Source organism: Lissotriton helveticus, chromosome 6 (genome assembly GCF_964261635.1).
Source record: "Lissotriton helveticus chromosome 6, aLisHel1.1, whole genome shotgun sequence".
Taxonomy (NCBI): Eukaryota; Metazoa; Chordata; class Amphibia; order Caudata; family Salamandridae; genus Lissotriton; species Lissotriton helveticus.
The window spans coordinates 210,872,949-210,888,086 of NC_136067.1; positions in this window are offsets into that span (position 1 = coordinate 210,872,949).

Consider the following 15,138-nt stretch of genomic DNA (forward strand, 5'->3'; position numbering starts at 1 on the left):
TGGTGTGGAGAGCCTGGGACTCACGTCTGAGCATACCCAGCCCACTCGGGGTGAAAATTACAAAAAACACAGTTGATGGACAGAATGTAGAACAATGTCATACATTCACCCCAGTACAAGGATCTGGGCCTAAATCCATCGTTTTTTTCACTCCACACCACCCTGGGTTAGACACTGGCTATATGCAAATCAGCTCTGACCCTTTGCCTCATGGGAAAAGTCCAGTCCGAACTGCCAAGCCCTGTCTTTCCCAGACCGGAATCAAGCATCCAAGGACCGGTTTCTGGCTATCAGCCTTCATCAGCCTGGAAACAATTTCTAACACCAATGAAACTAAATCTTAAATGAAGAGTTTCATTTGGTCATGAGGTTTTAGCAATGATTTTAATTAATGGCCCCTTACCACTACCCGTAGCCCCGCCCCCATGGCTCCACCCCCATAGCCCTGCCCGCCCCTAACCCCGCCCACATCTCAATTTGGTGAGTACCTGCACTTATTTTTTTCCATTTAAAGCACTGAGTACAGCACAGTACTCCCCGCTAGACTGAGGTTACCACGGGTTCCATTAACTTGGCGCTCTGCACAAGAAGTGAGTGCTAGGCGTGCACATGGTGGTGCATACCAGGGGCACACGTGGTGCTAAGTGTGCACAGGGTACTACATAGAGTAAACACTGGGGGTCAGTACACAGTACTTGCCGCCAGGGCTTGCCGCAGTACCCACGCTGAGCTGGGCGCTGTGTATGTGACGTGAGTGCTAGGTGCTCACGGGGTGGTGCATACAAGGTACATATAGCACACATTATGGTGCAGTACTCGCCACAGAAGTTTGCCCAGCAGCTTGCTGAGGTCGATGGTGTGTACATGTGGTGGTAGGTGCTCAAGGGTGATCTATATAAGGAATGTACACAATACACAGAAGGTCACAGTGCGCACTGCTAAAGCTTGCAAGGGGCTTGCTTAGATCGGCGCTGTGCACACATTGTAGTAGATGCTTAAGGTACGTACAGTAAACACTGATCTGCAGTAGTAAGACAGAGTTTGGTCTGTGCTGTGCACGCATGGTGCTGGGGGCTCTCGCTGCTCACGATGGTGTACACAAAGCAAATACAGCAACAAGCCTAACGACTGGTGCCAACACAAAGCTTCCCGCACTGGTCTCGCGCACTGTGCAGTTCAAGAATCATTTAGCGGCAGCCTGGCAGCTCTGGTTCCGAGCAGTCTCCTGGGGCACCGGGGACAGACTGGCAGGGATTTCCCACAAAGGTCAGGTTACAGGTAACGCCTTATTCCCTAGTCGAAAGCAGATCATGCATTGTATTCCGAAGGTGAAAAATGGAGAAGACAGGCAGCTGACAGGAAAGGCTGGACAGTGCGTGCCTTTCATGGATACAAAGAGAGCGCAGCGTTTTACTCTTCCACTTGGTAGGGGAGACTCGGCGCAAAAATATCCCCCGAATTTTGCAGAAACTGCTCCTATTAAGCAATCCTATGCTCTATATTGATAACTTGAGGCCTGCGACAATGCCAGACAAAACTTGCTGTCTACAGACATGTGCAGACAATAGTGTCCCACTTCTTTGAGGGGGATCAGGTTCCCTTGGCCCAGCGGTATGCCTGGCAGCTAGCTTCTCCGTTGGGTGTGAAACGTCGACTACAAGGTAAGCTGTCAGGTATATGAAGCAGGTATTAAGTGCCTTTGGCCCCCTCCCCACGAACATAAAAACAAGATTCAAAAGGAGCTTTTCATGTGGAACAGAGAGTTATGACAAACAAGCATTAAAAACGAGTGGTGCGCATGCTTGCGAGCAGCAGGCCGAAGTGGATGCCTGCTTGTGCATCAGGGGGACTGTTGAGTGTGAGTGGTGTATTGGCCGCGCGGCCGTGAAAGTGACGCGCGGCAGCAGGGGAGAGGATTGGACCTCCGCGATTTCCTTGCGGGAGCGTGCGACCATATGGCACCGCGCGTTCCCGCAAGGAAATCACCAGACGTGCACGCGTTGCCATTGCAGGCAATGCAACATGTGCACGTTTTTGCCCTCAAAGCTGTGCCGATGGCATTAAGTCTCTGCGTAGGCGAGACCTAAAAACGGCTTCGATTGGAGTGAAAATAGAAAATGGCACCCCTCTAGTGTCCAAGAAATGTCCCTATGTTGTTTATATTGGAGGGAGAACAGTAAATGTAGCCTCTTTGGTATCCAACACCTTCCTAAAATGGTTTGCATTGGGGAGGGAATAGTAAATGTAAACACTTTAGAATCCAACACTTTTTAAATCGTTCAGATTGGAGAGGAGATAGTAAATGTTACCTCTAAAGTGTCCACACCTACCCTACAATGGTTTAGATTGGTGTAAAAATAATAAATGGCACCCCTATAGTGTCCAACAATCTCCCCTATGTGGTTTAGATTGGAGTTTGAAGAGTAAATGTTACCCCTTTATTTTCCAACACCATCCCAAAATGGTTTGCATTGGGGTGGGAATAGTAAAGGTAACACCTTTAGTGTCCAGCACCTTCCCCCAATATGGTTTAGCGTGCAATCTAAATGTTTTAGATTGGAGTGGATATTGCATTTCTCACATCTTTTATTATTTTACATAATTATTTGTATTTCTTTTAAATAACATTTATTTAATGTATATGTGTACATTTTTAACTATATATTTTTATACATAAGAAAAAACTTGTGATATTAAAATAACATTTTAGTACAGTTTAAACATTAAAAATACATTTACACACTTTTAGAGCATTGGTTTACATTATTTACTTTTTCGTTTATTTTTTCAAGTTTGGTACATTTATTTTTTAAAAATATATACATTTTTTCAACATACTTTTTATTTACAGTTTTGAAATCCATTTTAAAGAATATTATATTTTATTATTTATTGCATTATTTACCTTATACTTTACATTAGTGTTCCATATAACGTTTGTTGACATGTTGTACATTTTTTAAACACTTTGGGAGTCATTAGGATGACGGGCGGACTTAGCCCGCCCACCATCCTATCGGGACTAGGGACCGCCCGCCATAAGGGCGGGGGTCCCGTGGGCGGCCGCATCCTGCATTTCTAACATTGTGACTGGTGGTGCTCTCTGCACCGCCCACCACAATGCCATAAATGCATGTATGCATTTGCATACACAATGCGGCAGGCACTGCGCGGTGCCTACCGCCTTGTATATGCAAATGCAGGGGGGTACCACAGGTACCCCTCGTGTGCACCCCCGCCCCTCCTTCACTTTGGGGGCCCGCAGGGGGCCCCCAAAGTGAAGACCGCATGCCTTTCCGTGGCGGCATTGAAAAATGGCCATCATAATATGGCTGGCGGTGTCTGATAGACACCGCCACCATATTATTCCTTTTCCGCCCCGGCCGCAAGGCGACCGGGGCGGAAAAGCGGTGGATGGTCTTTCCGTCCACCGAGGCGGGGGGAAAACGAGTGTGGATGTCGGGCAGATTGGCGGGGGCAATCCGCCAGACATCATAATGGGCCCCTTTCTTTTCAAGACCCAATTGCTTTCTATGGGGAGATAGTCTTTTTATTAGTTTTACTTAGAGGGCATTTTTCTTTTACAGCTAACTTAACTTTTGTAGTCTATTTGTGTCATTTTAATCTGTTTTCCTGGAGGTGAGTTTTTGGATAAGGTAAGACAGTTTTTTAAAGCTTTCAATAGGGTTTTGAGGGTAGGTAGAGGCAGGGAGTACTAGTAAATGGTAGTTATAGTGTTTGCTTCTTGTCTATGGAAAATGTAGTTGTAATTTGTGTTAGTTTGTTTAATAGTCTTCTGTGTCAGTCCTAGTTAGTGTTTGGTACTACAGTATCAAAATTTTATATAATTATATGTGTTTTTATTAGTTTTAATGCAATATTTACTTTACGTTTGAATATTGTGTTTTTGTGGGTGAGTATTATATGTTTTTTTGTAGGTTTACAGATCTAAAATTATTGTTTGGACTTTTGGATTTTGTGGGGTTTTTTTTAAAAGCCATATCTTATTAACATTACAACAAAGATCAAAAATTGTGCAAAGTATCTATATAATGAAATCATGTGTGTGACACCACACAATAAAAGGGTGGGACGATTGCATGTCAATCACCATCAAGGCTTTAGTATTCCCACCATCCTCCCAAATTCTCCCATGCTTTGAGGGTCACCCACAGGCTGAATAAATGGGCTCTTCAGCTTTAGCTCACCATAACATCATGGAACACCAGTCCTTAGTAGATGGTGACGTGGGGGATTACCAGCAGTAGTTATTGTCACGCTTACCCACAACAACATCAATGCCCACCAGCACACGCACACCCCTTAGTCCCCAACATCCTCCAGGTTACCCACCAAGACTACATAAGAGGAACACTCATGAGGTCTCCCCAGAATCTCAGATTGTATCATAAAAATGGAGGACCAATATTTAGCAATGACTGGACTGCCCACACCATATGGAAGAAGTCACTATCCTCGACTGCACACTGACAGAAGGCAGGTGTAAAGAAAGCGCCCATCCTCCAAAGCCATTTCGGGGTACAGTATGCAATGTGAAGGAATTTGAGTTGGATTAGGCGTAAACAAGTGAGGATGACCAGTTCCCTGGGGGCCATCTTGGCATCCTGCCAGTAGCTATCATTGAGGTCACCAATCCAGTGCTGCCACCATCTCATAGGACTACAAAGCTTTCGGGGGAATTTACAATCAGGGAGTGGTATATTCACGACATGCTGCCCTGGCTTAGTGTTGGAAGTGGCCCTTTTTGCAGGGTTATCCTTAAACTTTTTTCTTTTTCCTTCTATTTTCTCCTGACCTGTGTGTGTAGTTTTAGGACTGTGGGAACTTTAACACTGCTAATCAGTGATAAAGTGCATATGCTCTCTCTGTAAACTGTGTTATGAATTGGTTTTTCCATGATTGGCTTATTTGGTTTATGTGTCAGTCCCTAGTAAAGTGCACTGCGAGTGCCAGGGCCTATAAATCAAATGCTGTTGGTGGGCTGCAGCACTGGATTGTGCCTCCCACACAAACAGCCTGTAAAGTTTAACTATGGCCTGGCATTGCAGAGCCTGTGTGCAGCCTGGGGCTGCCATGTCGACTTGGCAAGTGCACACACTGGCAAGTCCCTAAACCTTCCCTTTTGTATATGTGAGTTGCCCCTCTGGTAGGCCCAAGGTACCCCCATGGGCAGGGTGCATTGTATGTAAATGGTAGGAAATGCCCTGGTGTGTGGCATGTTCTGATAGTGAATTACAGCCTACTTCGTTTTTCACTATTGCAAGGCTACCTGTTCCCCATAGGCCAGACTGGGCAGTTTGATTATTACATCCTATAATCCTAACTGACTCAGATAACATGGTAGAAATTCGAGTTTACTATGCCTGAACTCTGAATGATAAAATACATCTTTTAGTGAAGTTGATTTTAACATTCTGGGTTTGAAAATACCACTTTTAGAAAGTAGGTATTTTCTGGGCTAACAATCCAGCCTGCCTCTGCTAGCTTGTGTATTAGCTGTCTGGTTTGTGAGTGACAGGGGCTGGGGGATTCCAGGAGACAGGGTGAGTCAGTACAGAGCTGAATAGCAAGATCTACATGTAAAAGGTTTTCTGCCGAGCAAAAAATTATATTAAATAACACTCTCAAAGTACTTAGTCACAATATTCTTATATTGTCCATTGAATACATTCACTAGTTAGACACCAGAATCCAGTGTAGATTAGTCCATATTTATTTCTCTTGATTCAGTTCATCAGTTTCAATATTTTCTGTAGTCAGATCAGCCTTTTAAGCAGGTCAGCCGACACGTGTTTCGTTGTTTAAAACAACTTCATCAGGGCTGCAAACCAGAATGAATGTATAAAGTAAAATAAAAACCTTGTATATTTAGCTATTTACAACCAACTGTAATAATTAGAAAATATTAATATTAATTAATCTAACACCACCTGAGTGAAAGACAGGCAAAGAGTTCCCAATACATTCGTGTCTCGAATTTATAAATTGGTGATTCCCAGTGTCATCAAGTAATACACATCAAAATCATTCGGATCTATAGCCTTCTGTACACAATCTGTACACTAATACATACATTTTCACAAAAGTTTTACAAAAATTATTTACTCATCTATCTTAATCTATGGAGTGGTATGGAGCCCCCCGCTTCGTCCTGTTGATCACCGCCACTTCAACCCCAGAAGTAATTGTTTTACTCTTCATATCTACTCAAAAAACTTCACTTAAACTGTAGGGAAATTCGAGACACGAATGTATTGGGAACTCTATGCCTGTCTTTCACTCAGGTGGTGTTAGATTAATTAATATTAATATTTTCTAATTATTACAGTTGGTTGTAAATAGCTAAATATACAAGGTTTTTATTTTACTTTATACATTCATTCTGGTTTGCAGCCCTGATGAAGTTGTTTTAAACAACGAAACACGTGTCGGCTGACCTGCTTAAAAGGCTGATCTGACTACAGAAAATATTGAAACTGATGAACTGAATCAAGAGAAATAAATATGGACTAATCTACACTGGATTCTGGTGTCTAACTAGTGAATGTATTCAATGGACAATATAAGAATATTGTGACTAAGTACTTTGAGAGTGTTATTTAATATAATTTTTTGCTCGGCAGAAAACCTTTTGAATTATTTAATACCTGGGATCAGTGTATTAGTAAGGGAGATAGGTAACCTCCCTATTCTGCCTAGTAGCAAGAGGAGTTACACGTCAATTGAAAATAGCCTAAATTACTAGCTGTGCGCCCTATCACCTGTTGCCTTCCTTTATTTTAAGATCTACATGTAGATGAGTGGGAGGAGTTACACCTTGGACCTGAATAGGGCTGGGCCTTCTCTCCACAATGCTGGTTCCACCTCCTGTGGTGTGATGTCTCTGGCCTACACTGTGAAAGGATAGACGGAGTCCTGTAAACAAAGTGCTCCAGGACTGACCAGATCTGGTTTGGACTAGGCAAAGTCCTCTCTGCCTTCAGAGAACAAAGAGAAATTGAGGATAAAAAGGGGGACCCAAATCCCAGAATTTCAGATCTCGCTGGAATCATAGAACCTGCCAAGAAGAAGAGCTGGAAGAGCTGCCAGGAGGAGTACTGCCCCTTTGCTGTTGCTTTGTTGGGTTGGCCTGCAGCTGCTGCTTCTGTGTTTTTTGCACTTTTCACCCCGAGTGGGCTGGGTATGCTCAGACGTGAGTCCCAGGCTCTCCACACCACTGAAGTCAAGCTATCCAGGCTGATGAAGGCTGATAGCCAGAAACCGGTCCTTGGATGCTTGATTCCGGTCTGGGAATGACATAGCTTGGTAGTTCGGACTGGACTGTTCCCATGAGGCACAGGGTCAGAGCTGATTTGCATATAGCCAGTGTCTAACCCAGGGTGGTGTGGAGTGCAAAAAAAGATGGATTTAGGCCCAGATCCTTGTACTGGGGTGAATGTATGACATTGTTCTACATTCTGTCCATCAACTGTGTTTTTTGCAATTTTCACCCCGAGTGGGCTGGGTATGCTCAGACGTGAGTCCCAGGCTCTCCAAACCACTGAGTCAAGCTATCCAGGCTGATGAAGGCTGATAGCCAGAAACGGGTCCATGGATGCTTGATTCCGGTCTGGGAATGACATGGCTTCGTAGTTCGGACTGGACTGTTCCCATGAGGCACAGGGTCAGAGCTGATTTGCATATAGCCAGTGTCTAACCCAGGGTGGTGTGGAGTGCAAACAAACGATGGATTTAGGCCCAGATCCTTGTACTGGGGTGAATGTATGACATTGTTCTACATTCTGTCCATCAACTGTGTTTTTTGCAATTTTCACCCCGAGTGGGCTGGGTATGCTCAGACGTGAGTCCCAGGCTCTCCACACCACTGGAGTCAAGCTATACAGGCTGATGAAGGCTGATAGCCATAAACCGGTCCTTGGATGCTTGATTCCGGTCTGGGAATGACATGGCTTGGTAGTTCGGACTGGACTGTTCCCATGAGGCACAGGGTCAGAGCTGATTTGCCTATAGCCAGTGTCTAACAGGGTGGTGTGGAGTGCAAAAAAAACGATGGATTTAGGCCCAGATCCTTGTACTGGGGTGAATGTATGACATTGTTCTACATTCTGTCCATCAACTGTGTTTTTTGCAATTTTCACCCCGAGTGGGCTGGGTATGCTCAGACGTGAGTCCCAGGCTCTCCACACCACTGGAGTCAAGCTATCCAGGCTGATGAAGGCTAATAGCCAGAAACCGGTCCTTGGATGCTTGATTCCGGTCTGGGAATGACATGGCTTGGTAGTTCGGACTGGACTGTTCCCATGAGGCACAGGGTCAAAGCTGATTTGCATATAGCCAGTGTCTAACCCAGGGTGGTGTGGAGTGCAAAAAAACGATGGATTTAGGCCCAGATCCTTGTACTGGGGTGAATGTATGACATTGTTCTACATTCTGTCCATCAACTGTGTTTTTTGCAATTTTCACCCCGAGTGGGCTGGGTATGCTCAGACGTGAGTCCCAGGCTCTCCACACCACTGGAGTCAAGCTATCCGGGCTGATGAAGGCTGATAGCCAGAAACCGGTCCTTGGATGCTTGATTCCGGTCTGGGAATGACATGGCTTGGTAGTTCGGACTGGACTGTTCCCATGAGACACAGGGTCAGAGCTGATTTGCATATAGCCAGTGTCTAACCCAGGGTGGTGTGGAGTGCAAAAAAACGATGGATTTAGGCCCAGATCCTTGTACTGGGGTGAATGTATGACATTGTTCTACATTCTGTCCATCAACTGTGTTTTTTGCTGCTTCTGCCTTGGGCAGTGAAAGGACTGGACTAAATTTTCTCTACTTGTGCTGAGTATCTCCAAGGGCTTGAGGTAGAGCTTGCCCCCTGTTCAAGAAGTCTCAGGAACAGCAAAGACTTGAAGCCTGACGCCGTCCACAACGCCGCTGCTGACTTCGTTCCTGAAGGCCCTGCAGAGGGCACCGCCGCCCTGACGCACCGAGACCCTGGTCTCACCGACGACGCCTGCTGACGCCACCACTGAGCCGCTGCTCACACCACAACCTGTGGGCACCGCACTCCGTACCGCCCCGCTTCACGAGGACACCCTGGTATCACCGACGATGACGCTTCATGCCAGACTCGACACCGCCGTTTGCACCGTGGTTCGAGGGCACCGCTCGTAAAGTTACATGACGCCTGCCCTCATCCCGCACCGCAGCCTTGGCCTACCAAAGCCGGTGTCATTGACTCCAGTTGTCAGCCGACGACAGCGCTTCAGCGACAGTGACGCCGCTGCTGCACCGTGACCTGCCAGCGCCGTGACGAGCACCTCCTTCAACTCACACCGCAACCCTGGTCTCACCAACGACGCCGTCTGATGCCCCTACCGAGCCGCTGCTCACACTGCGACCTGAGGGCACCGCAGCAACTAATGCCTGCCGACGCCAGTGCTCCCGATTCCATCAGAGAGGAGGTCGACCTGCAACGGGTGTGACAACGAGAGGTCATTGACGACCTGCATCTCTGAAAGGTAATGTTTGCTGGTCTTCCCGACACCGCAGCTGACCCGCGATTCCGCGGTCAGCCAAAATTGTTTGGATTTGTTTGTTCACGACGCCGTGATAGCCCGGACGGAGCTATAGTACTGTGTTTTAAACGTATCTTGGCAATTTAAAGAGATCTTGCAACGCATCTATTTTTAAAGTACTGTGCTGTGGATTTTTATTGTGTCTGGTCTTGTTTAAGTATATACAATATTGGCTATTTTTCTAAACTGGTGTGGTGTCCGTTTGTAGTGCTTACACTGTATTACTGTTGGTTATGTGCAAATGCTTTACACACTGCCTCTGAGATAAGCCTGACTGCTCATACCAAGCTACCAAGGGGGTGAGCAGGCGTTATTTTAGTAGTGTAACTCCCTTGCCCTGACAAGAGTGGTGGTTTCTGCCTGGCTTTGACGCAAGTCTTAGCCAACCAGAAATCCAATTTCTAACACTTAGTGATAATGAGAGGATTTGGGCCTTCAGGGGACTAACACATAGATTCATCAAAGTGCCATTCTGCGAATTTCAAATAGCGAAAAATAGAGAAGCGCAATTTGAAAATCGCAGAATGGCATTCATGAAGAAATGCGACTGAAAAAGGCGAATCGCAATCGTCTGTAATTTCCGATTGCGATTGTGCCACAATCGCTTAAATTTCGCAGAATCGCCCGTTTCCCATGTTGAAATTGCAATTTCGCAATTAGCGAAATCGCAATTTGCGATCTCGCTAACTGCGAGATCGCAAAAACGGGAACTCACATTTCGAGCCCATTGATGACATCACAACCAGGAAGTAGGCTTTTCCCTCCCACAAACAGATCACTGAGCCAGACAGTGGAAGCAGCATTGTGAAGAGCTCAACAACAGTGATTTTGCAGCACCCCAGCAGGACACATACCACCAACATGTCCCAGGAAGCAGCAGGGAGCAGTGGCCAAGGCACGAAGAGAAAAATCAAGTTCTCTGAACAAGAACTTGAGTGCCTCATACAGGGAGTCCGTAATGACCATGGACGCCTCTTCGGCAAGGACTCCCGGAGGGTGCCAGAGGCAGACAAGCGCCGGATCTGGCTGCGCATCCGCGCAAAAGTAAATGCAGTCGGGGTGACCCAGCGGTCAATCAACGACTTGAAGAAGCGCTGGTACGACCTTAGAGGTCGTGCAAAGGAGCGCATTGCGGAGAGGCTTGGGGAGCGAGTTGCCACCGGTGGTGGAGATCCAATTGCCACACCCAACAATCCATTGGAGGACCGGCTCGAAGACACCCTCACACCAGAAGCCTGCGTCGGTGTTACTCAGCTGGATTCGTCCCGACCCAGCCAACAATCACAAGGTAAGTGCCATGCGACTGCGACCCCATCCCCTAACAATGCCCATGACTCCTGAGCTAGCAATATGACATCCCCAGTAATGCAGGCCATGCACACCTGAAATGACCCAATGCATTGTGGTAGTTGTAGTGTAATGAAAATTCCCCAGATAGCCAAACACAGGCAGACCTGTCAAATCAAAGTAATTCCAAAAGCCAGTCTGGGGAAGCAAACCTGCATGCATGCAGCAACATATCATGTGCAAGATACATATCATTAATCATGCACCCTTTTACATCACACGTGCTGCCGACCAACCCAGCACTGACAGCGAGGCCCTGCATATCGAGGAGTTACCGGAGGACACCGAGGGTGAGGGCCAATCTGACCAACAACCAGGTCCATCCCAGCCACCTGCAGTGTTTCGACCACCACCACCCCGTGTGGACAGGGCCACTCCTACAGCCACAGGTGTCCAGCCACCGCCCAAACAGACACCCACTGCAGTTGTACAGGCCACACCACCAGCGGCTAGGAGGCAGACGAGGCGCACAGCCGGAGCAAGATCCCAGTCCAGCGGACTGAGGTGCCAGCAGCGTCAAGCCTCAACAGGCACGGGCAATGCACTCCATCTACCTGATCCTGGCCTGGCCATTGAACGCCGCATGCTGGCGGTACACCAAACACAGGCGCGTCACCTGGCAGCGATACATCTTCAGCTGCAGAAGACTGCCAACAATGTCGGACAGATGACCGCAGCTGTCCGTGAAAATAGTCAGCTGCTGGTAGCCCAGCAGGACATGACCCGCCGCCGCCACCGCCAACTACTGGCCCGCCTGTCGGCCTACACCAGGTCAAACCACATAGTAGGCAATGCTACATCGCAACTTTCACGCAGATCACTTACCATGCAGGGGCAAATGGTACAGTGTTGCCTGGATGTGGTTAGGTCACTTGAACAGCTGACAGCAGCAGTGCTCAGCATGCAGCCCACTGCCCATGGTGAACCAGGGGGGGGTGACGATGTCAGCGAGGTCGCGTCGACCAACAGCAGCATGTCCTTGCCGCCGGTGCATGAACGCCGCCGCAGCAGCAGGCCCACAGCAGGATCACGGGCCAACACCGTCCCTCAGGACCCTGAGAGACGACTCGGTGCGTCTGAACGTAGGCGCCAGTGACACCTTGAACACTGTCTGTAGGGCCATGCTGTACACCTAAGCAAGCCCTCTACCCCTGCATGGGGAGGTATGAAGCAATACTGTCCTCATGTGACACCAAGGAAATCAAAGGCCACATTATTGTGAATTAACAATAAAAATGTATGGTCTCACTTAACTCCAACTCATGTCATTATTACATTTGTCATGCATGAGTGCAGTGTTGTGTGAGGGGAATGGGTGCACTAGAAACAGTTAATAGTGATGTGGTTGCGGCGCCTGTGTCCTTCTGCAGGATTTTCCCCGCGTGCATGACGCACATGTGGAGTTGGGCGGTTGTCCCCTTCCGACTCACTGCCAGATATCTCCACTGGTATCCTGCGCTTCGTAGCAATGTTGTGGAGTATTGCACACACGGCCACGATGCGGCAGCAGACCTCAGGCGTGTATTTGATGGCCCCACCAGTCTTGTGAAGTATGCGGAAACGGCTCTTCAAAAGCTCAAATGTCCTCTCAATGTAATTTCTTGTGCGTATGTGTGCAGCATTGTAACACCGTTGCTGTGGTGTGGCAGGGTTGAGGTATGGGATGAGGAGGTACTCACGGAGACCGTAGGCCCTGTCATCTGAAGGAAAGAAGCACAGGGTGAGTGCCTGTTTTGCGCAGATACATGATCACAGTGTACTATTTGGGGGCATGTGTACTTACCTAGTAGGTGTCCTTCGCCAAAGTCTCCCCTGGCCAGTCGTGTGTGCATGCCGCTGTGCCAGAATATGAGGGAGTCATGTGTGCTCCCCGGATATTGTGCCACCATGTCCGTGATGATTGTCTTGGCGTTGCACACCATCTGGATATTGAGGGAGTGGTAGGACTTGCGGTTGCGGTACATGTATTCCGTTTGTGCTGGTGGGCAGATGTGGATGTGGGTACAGTCAATGCATCCTATTACATGTGGGAATTGCGCGATGTTGTAGAACTGAAGCTTGGTGTCATTCAAGTCCTGTTGGGTGGTAGGGAATGAGATGTAGTGGTGTAGCCGGGTCAGCATTGCCTCCAGGAAACTCCTTAGGCAGCGGGACATGGTGGGCTGGGATATCCCCCCTGCAACAGCGACTATCCCCTGGAAGCTTCCGGAGGCCAGTAGGTGCAGGCTGCACAAGACCTGGACATGGGTGGGCACGGCATTGGTCCTCCTTGTTGGGTGCTGCATCAGGGGGTCTAGGTCCCGGATCAGCTTGATGATCATTGCCCCATTCAGGCGGTACTTACAGTAAATTTGCTCATCAGTTTGGCCCAGAAGTGTGACCCGCTGGCGGAATATTCGCTCCTGGATCCTGCGTCTGTTCCCTGCTGCTCGCTGTAGCCTTCGCCGCCTGACCACCATGTAGAGTCCTGGCATTGTGAGAGTCCTCATGCTCCAGCTGCGTATCCCCCAGAGTTTTTTTCGGTCAGGCCTGCACCTGTTGGTAGTATGTTAAAGTTTTTTTTTGTTTTTTTTTCCTTAATGGTTACCACCTGGTTTGGGTTCTCCTTAAATTGCGCGTCACTAATAGCGATTTTCGGGTTTTTCGCATTTTGCGACTTTACTTGAATAGCGATAGCGATTATTTAGCGATTTCGCAAATTAATTCGCAGAATCCATGGTTTCTCGCAATTTCCGATTCGCTATTGGCCTTCTTCCTAGATTCTGCGAATTACTTTGCGAAATCGCAATTTTTCTTTAGCGAATTCGCAATTTTAGAGCTTTCACTATCAAGAATTGCTTTTATTCAAATTGCGATCGCAATTGCTAATTCGCAGCTATTGCGCTCGCAATTTGGCTTCATGAATCTGGCTGTAAATTCTGGCAGGTCTAGCAGTGGCGAGTGATATTCTGTCAGTGTGTAACAGCGTTGCAGGTACCTGTAGATTTGGGTCAATGGTGGATGAATTCTTCCTGGAGATCCCGGAATTACTTTATATGGGAACCCCTCCAGACAGCCCTGCAAGGTGGAGACCTGGGGCATTCAACGGCCCAGCCACCAGAGGATAACCTTTGTCAACCACTGTTCCCACTGAATCTGGCAGAAGGCCCATCACCAACACCGGAGAGTGGTCCTCAAGGCCTCAGGCAATGAACAGCAGGGTGGGTGCCATAACTCATAGCTCAGAGTGAGAACAGAATTGTTTTAAGTATTTTAGAAGTGTGGAATTTTATTTCAATTGTAACTGCTTTTAAAGGGATTTTAGCACTAATGGCACATTTTGTGGGGGCCACCTAGATTTTCATCCTACCTGCCTCACCAACACTGCACTACTCCTTCAGGCGGTCGCGTCTCTCCCCGGTCCACCACGGGGTTTTCCCGCTTGAGTGGAGGGAGCAGACGCGTAGAGGGAGAGGCTTTGAGCACTTTCGGTTTGCCGTGATGTAGAGCGGAGGTTAGCGGTCTAGTTGTTAATCTCCCCTACTTAAATGGATGGCTGGCACGATGCCGAAGACACGCCTAAGGCAAACCCTACTCCGACCGTCCGCACGCGGACGTCGCCAGGAGCCAGGACCCCTGCTCGTCCCGCAGCAGAAATAGGGAAAAAGGACTGGGTGAGATATACCAGACAAGACCTTCTAAGCTACAGGAAAGATGATTGAGATAATTGCACTCAGCCACTTACTACTACATCATGTATGACATTGGAAGGTCCCTTTACATGTGGAGCTTGCTGTTTTCAGAGCATGAAACCAGCTACTCGTAGCTTTAAGGGAGCATTGCTGGGTGGAAGTAATGGCCAATGTTCCTACTCAGACCAGATTGATCTCCCTCCCATGACCTGCCGGGAATCTCAAAACTGGAATTGCCTATTATGTAATGTGAGATCTCTACCAAAAAACTCAACAGAAATATGGGAACAAAAATATGGGATCTGTTCTCCTCTAAACTCCCTGACATTGGGTTCCTAAAGGAAACCTGGCTAAATCTCAGCTCAAGCCCATCTATTGTCATGGCTCTTCCGGATGGATATCAGATCCAAAAGTTGGACAGAGATTTCAGAATGTGGCAGCATAGCTATTATTCACAAAGAGTCCATTAACGTGTCAATACTCGACCAACTCAGCAGTGACACTTTGGAAATCTTGGTTTTCAGAATAG